At 36.3% G+C, this 6,833-nt stretch overlaps 1 pseudogene; it reads left to right on the top strand.

Annotated features, from left to right (window-relative positions):
- Positions 1–718: 718 nt before the first annotated feature.
- LOC127182921 (trace amine-associated receptor 4-like) lies at positions 719–1,736 on the top strand (annotated as a pseudogene).
- Positions 1,737–6,833: the final 5,097 nt, after the last annotated feature.

Below are 6,833 nucleotides of genomic sequence, written 5' to 3'. Positions count from 1 at the left end.
ACATTTTGGAAGTTCAAAATCGGGGTTCACAATTGAAGTCCATTATATGAAGAAAAATGCTGAAATGTTTTCCTCAAAAACCATAATTTCTTTACGACTGAAGACAGAAAGACATGAACATCTTGGATGACAAGGGGGTGAGTAAATTATTTGTGAATTGTTGTTCTGGAAGTGGACTTCTCCTTTAAAGTTAATCTTTAAAAACACTAATAGCAAATCCCAAAACAAATACACATTTTAATACATTACAGTGTTGTGATACCCATATTTACTTGTACCGTTTAGTTTTTATTGTTATGGATTTTATTTTTTTAGTGTAGTGTAACAATTACAGATTTTTAATATTGGCCATTATTGGTTATCAGCCATTACTTATAATAATGCCTGTGCATCCCTAGCTGCTTTCGTATATCTATAAATGACCACTTTTCAAATTTTACTTCACAGATGAGCATCACAGATGTTTTTTTGTTTTTTTTTTCATTTTAATCTCCAGAGTTTATGTTGTTTTTGTAGCTATGAGTAACAGTGATAGATGTAGGAGGGTTCCTTCAAATGTGAGAGTATATATGAATGAAACTGAGATGCTCTGAATCCATTTAGGGAATTAAAATGGACGGGCATGTACTATATTTTTATCTTTATCTTTACTAAACCTATGTTTATAATTGTCAACCTTTTTACAAAGAACATTATTTCAGCATCTGGATCAGACGTGATGACTTCAAATAAGACTCAAACTGAGAATATATTTCTCTGCTATCCACTCCAGCCGAACTCCTGCCTGAAACGGCATTGTCTTACTGTGGTTAAAGTGGCAATATATGCTGTCTTGTTGCTGATGATCCTCACAACTGTTTTTGGGAACCTGCTGATCATCATCTCCATCTCTCACTTCAAACAGCTTCAGTCTCCAACTCATCTGATCGTTCGCTCTCTGGCTGCCAGTGACTGTCTGATGGGCTCTTTTGTCATGCCGTACAGCATGGTGCGATCTGTTGAAGGCTGCTGGTATCTGGGAGATTTGTTGTGTAAAGTTCATTCTAGTTTAGACATGAGCTTCTGTATGTCCTCGTTGCTGCATCTCAGTTTTATATCTGTTGACAGGTACATGGCCATTTGTGACCCACTGAGGTACAAAATGAGGGTCACAAACAACAATGTGACTGCATTTATTACCTTCATATGGCTGTTTACATTTGTGTACAGTTTCTCTGTTGTGTTTTCTGGGATGAATGCAGTTGGAATGAAGATGATTATATTGCAGACTTACTGTGTGGGAAATTGTGTTGTGATTTTTAATAAGGAGTGGAGTATTATATGTCCAATTATTGTATTCTTCCTTCCTGCGATGATCATGAGCTCTCTATATGTGAAAATCTTCTGTGTTGCACAAAAAACATGCAAAGGTTATGTCAGAAAGAGTGACTGGAGGGATGAACAGCCAAAGCTCTGCTCACAGAGAGAGAAAAGCAGCTAAAACTCTGGCCGTTGTCATGGGTGTTTATTTGTTCTGCTGGCTCCCATTTTTCACTACTGCTGCTCTTGACCCTTTTTTCAATAATTGGACCCCAGCTGTTGTTTTTGATGCTTTGTTTTGGTTTGCATATTTCAACTCGACTTGTAACCCCTTGATTTATGGGTTTTTCTATCCTTGTTTTCAAAAGGCCTTTAAGATTCTCATATCCACTTACATCTGTGGCATCAAGCATTCTAACACATTAACATTTGAATGAATATTCCTCTCACACTTATTTTAGGGATCACAATAAATATGTATTTTTATGTAATTCTTTTTATTTCATACATGCTGAAACCATTTTATAAATGTATTTTACTGGAAGCAATGATCTGAATGTTTGTACTATATTCAAAATGTATTTCACTCATAATTTATTTATTTGTCCTCAAAGAGGAAATTTATCTTCACAGAGGGTGTGTATGTGACACAAAAACAACGACACACTATATACAAACTTATCACAAAAATGTTCACAAACACTCAAATATCAGAGTGTATGATGATAACTGATTTTCTGTGTGTTTAAGGCATGAATAGCTGAAGGAACAAAACTCTTACTAAAGTTAATCCTCCTACACATTGGTAGTCTATATCTATGGCCAGATGGAAGAAGAGTGAAATACCGATGTAGTGGATTATCTGGATCACTTAGAATTATATGTGCTTTTCGGATTGTAGCTGAAGTAACACAGTCTGATAACTTAGGAGTAGGAATACCAATAATCCTGCTAGCTAAACAAGATATCTTTAAAATTTTGTTCCTATTATTGGCTGTAAGCATATTAAAGAAACAAATGGCCCCATACATAAGAATTGGCTCAATAATACTCCAATACAAAAGGTGGAGGAGACAAGGCTGGACAGACAACTGCTTAAGTTTACGGAGAATTCTAAGTCTCTGTTGACAGCTTTTTAGAGACCTAGAATATGCTGATTGAAATTGAGATGATCATCCAATATAATGCCAAGGTATATAAAATGCTCCACCCTTTCAACTATCTCTCCGTTAATGTCAACACTAGAATGAATCTGTGTTTTGGAAGAACTAAAAACTAGCTCTTTAGTCTTCGAAATGTTAAGGTGGAGAAAATTGTCATCACACCATGTACTAAAATATGTTATAGAACATTGATAGTTCGGAAAAGAATCATTATCACTGTTTTTAAGCAATGCAAGAATAGCGGTGTCATCTGCATACTTCAAATAATGAGTAGTAGTAAATCGACTTTGACAATCATTCGTATAGAGAATATAGAGAAATTGACTTGGGGCCCCGGTATTAAGAACAATGGTGGATGATAAAAAATTGTCCACTTTTACCACTTGTGGCCTATCAGACAAAAAATGATAAATCCAGTGAATCAGTGATGATGGAACTTGCAAACCCTGTAATTTCTTAATTACCTGATGACGGTGTATTGAATTAAAGGCAGAACTAAAGTCAATGAAAAGAAGTCTAGCATAATTTCCAGGGGTGTCTAAATGTTGAAGCAAAAAATGCAAGAGACAAGCCACTGCATCGTCTGTACCTCTTTTCTGCTTGTATGCAAATTGAAGACAGTCTAAAAAAGATGAAACATATGGGAAAATAATATTTTGAACCAGTTTCTCAAAACATTTAATTATAATTGAGGTTCATGACACCGGCCTATAGTGATTTAACTCTGATGGACGTGATTTTTTAGGATCAGGAATAACGATTGATGATTTTCATGTGACCGGTATTTTTGCAGCACAAAGTGTTCAAACAAAAAAATGAATGAAGAATAGGAGCTAATTCCAGAGCACAGGTTTTCAGGACCCATCCTGGAATTTCATCCGGCCCAGAAGCCTTGTTTGGCTTGCATTTATTGAGCTGGAAATAGACATCCTGCTTGGTTAAGAGGGACTCATAGTCCAACTCTTGAATAGGCAAGGAATCCAAAAGGCTATTACACTCTGCTGTGAAATCAGAGGTGTCAAAACAGGCATAAAAAAATATTAAGATTAGTAGCAAAAGGGATAGGATCTGATACACAAGTAGAAGATTGTCCAGTAAGAGTCCTGACACAGTGAAAAGCCTGTTTAGAGTTCATATTTGCAAATCCTGCTCCAGTTTGTTTTTAGCCTTGAAGATTTCACTTTTAATGTCCCGGTTTATAATTTTGAGACCAGCAAAGTCCTTCTGCCTACAGCCAAGTTGTTTCTTGTGAAAGAGATGTTTTATCTGTGGGGTAATCCACGGTTTTGAATTTGGATACGTTTTAATGACCTTTGCCGTTATCAAAGTGTCCATACAAAATTTTATATAGTCACTGATAACAAGAGTCTGCTCATCAAGCTCTCCCTCGAAAACTTCCCAGTCTGTGCACGCAAAACAACCTTGAAGGTGAGCAATAGCATCTTCCGACCATTGGGGGGTGCTGTGTATTATTGGTTTGTGTTGTTTCAACCGTTGCTTGTAAACTGGAAGTAAATGAATGACATTATGATCTGTAGTCCCAGCGGTGAAAGAGCTCTGGCTTTATAGGCTTCTGGGATATTACTATAGCACAGACCAATAGTTTTGTTGAGTCTTGTTGGTACATCTACATACTGTTTAAAAACTGGCAGCACTTAGTCAAGCCAACAGCTATTGAAGTCACCAAGAAGTAATACTGGAGCCGCTGCCCTAATGTTAGCGCTTGGTGAAACATACACATAGCAAAGCACAACTGTCGAGAACTCTCTCGGTAGATAAAAGGCACAGTTATTATAAAACAACCTAAATAACTTGCATTTTTGTGAAATTAACATTTTAAATTGTTTTTAAAGGGGTCATCGGATGCCCATTTTCAAGCTGATATGATTCTTTAGGGTCTTAATGAAAAGTCTATAATATCCTTTGGTTAAAAATTCTCAATGGTTGTGTAAAACAATACCCTTTTTACCTTGACAAAATCCGCTCTGCAAAAATAATCTCATTCTGTTCAACATTGCTTTAAATGCAAATGAGCTCTGCTCGCCCCGCCCCTCTCTTCTCTCTGTGGAGAGATGAGCCTGTTTACTTTAGCCGCATTTAGCCGCTAAACTTGCTAACTAGCACATTATTAGGAAAGGCGATCACAAAGATTCATAAAAACACCCTTATACTCACTTCTGCTGTAAGTGAAGCTGGATCACGAATGATTTGCGCGAACATAGACGGATATATGTAGATTGGGAGGCACATTCCCTTCACAAACAAACGTAATTTACTGCATCTTCAGTGGCTCAGATGTCGGGAGTAAATGACGACCACTACGTTCATTATTACATCCAGCAACACAACGCCTCAATTGCTCAGTCAGAGATATTCTTGTCTAACTTACATCCTTACTTACATAGATACTAACTTACATAGATTCTCTTTTTTTTTTTCTTGATGAGCAGAACTTTTTTTTCTATTGGGCAGATATTTCAGCCACCTGAGCAACCAGACCTTTATACCAGACCTACAGTGCACACACAAAAAGTGTGTAACATTTAATGTGGTATTTTCATTTGATTTGACCCTTGATTTAACTAAATGATGCACATTTTTGGCAAAACATTTTTTACAGTGCTGTGTTAACCCCTTAGTGTTCCACCCGTGGAACTTTTTGTACAAAGACAATAAGGCAGAAAACACAGGCACATGGAATAATTCAAGAGACCAGGAAGGAGACAATAATTTAAAACAAACAAAGGAGGCAGGAGACAGGAGGAGTGCCCTCTGGTGGCGATTATGGTGGCGATCTGGTGGCACTCTGACTGTTGTTTGTAACTCCATCATACAGTTAACTTTTATTAGGTTCAAAATTAACCTAATAACCTAAAATTAGATTAAAATTATATATTTATTTATTGCTCATGAGCAATTTTGAGATTAATTATTTATTAGGTTTTATTAGGCCTAATAAGCCTTTTTTAAAACATGACGTTTTGTTTCATGTCACTGCGTTTGTGTTGCCTCTTTTGTTGAAATTTTTGGTCCACAACCATTAAAGTATTCGATTCCTACGGCGATTGATTTGGCGCACATCATTCTCTTCCTATAAAACCTGTAAACAGCATTCACTGGTTCTCAGCAACTATATAGACCAATTATCTGTTTGTAAACTTTCGGGATGCGCGCACAGCATGGCAGCAAGCCCGGGACAGATACCCTTTATGGCAGAAATGAAGGAAGAGGAAAACAGAGGAAGAAGGGTCTTATCTAGTGAAACGATCGGTTATTTTTTTTTAAAAAAATAAAAATTTGTATACTTTTTAAGCACAAATGCTCGTGTAGCACAGGCTCTGAGATGCGCGTTCACGACACTACGTACTATTGAATCACGCCAAAAGGTCACACGGAACTACAGACCCAGTGTTTACAAAGCGAATGCGCAAAGACTAACAAAGTGCAAGTAAATGAAATGCTGTTTACAGACAAAAAGCTACAACGATGTCGGACAATTCTGAAGTTGTAAGAGAAAATAAGATGGAGTTTTTCGCCATTCTCTACCTTTTTGAGCTGGAGTACGCAGACAATGAAATTAGATGTGATTCATAGTAGTGATGGGAAGTTCGAATCATTTTACCGACTCGGACCTTTGAGTCTCGTTCAGCAAAATGAACAAACCTTTTTCGAGTCATTTCGTTCATTTTTGCAAAATATAATTAAAATGTTACTTGTTACTTCCCTAACACATCTACTGCTTACACAAACGTTGATCACACTACAAACAAGACAAAACTGTAATGCTATAAGAAACAGAAGATTAATTCATTGTTTACCTGGGTCTTTAGTCTATGATTAGCTCACCTCACCTCTCATCTGAGTTTTCGGATTTGAGTCATTCGTTCATCATGTGACAGCCCCATAAGATGAACGAACAAACCCGAAGACTTGTTCTGGAAGTGGAGTTCTCCTTTTAAGATAGTCTTTAAAATATACATTTCAATACATTACAATGTTTTGATAACCATATTTTTTATATTGGCAGATTTTTGGTTATCAGCCATTACTTATAATAATGCCTGTGCATCCCTAGCTGCTTTCTTATATCTATAAATGATCACTTTTCAAATTTCACTTCACAGATGAACATCACAGATGTTTTTTTTTTTTTTTTTTTTCATTTTAATCTCCAGAGTTTATGTTGTTTTTGTAACTATGAGTAACAGTGATAGATGTAGGAGGGTTACTTCAAATGTGAGAGTATATATGGATGAAACTGAGATGCTCTGAATCCATTTAGGGAATTAAAATGGACGGGCATGTACTATATTTTTATCTTTATCTTTACTAAACTTATGTTTATAATTGTCAACCTTTTTACAAAGAAAA

This window comes from Labeo rohita, chromosome 20 (genome assembly GCF_022985175.1).
Source record: "Labeo rohita strain BAU-BD-2019 chromosome 20, IGBB_LRoh.1.0, whole genome shotgun sequence".
Classification (NCBI taxonomy): Eukaryota; Metazoa; Chordata; class Actinopteri; order Cypriniformes; family Cyprinidae; genus Labeo; species Labeo rohita.
This window is presented reverse-complemented; position numbering and strand designations above follow the sequence as displayed.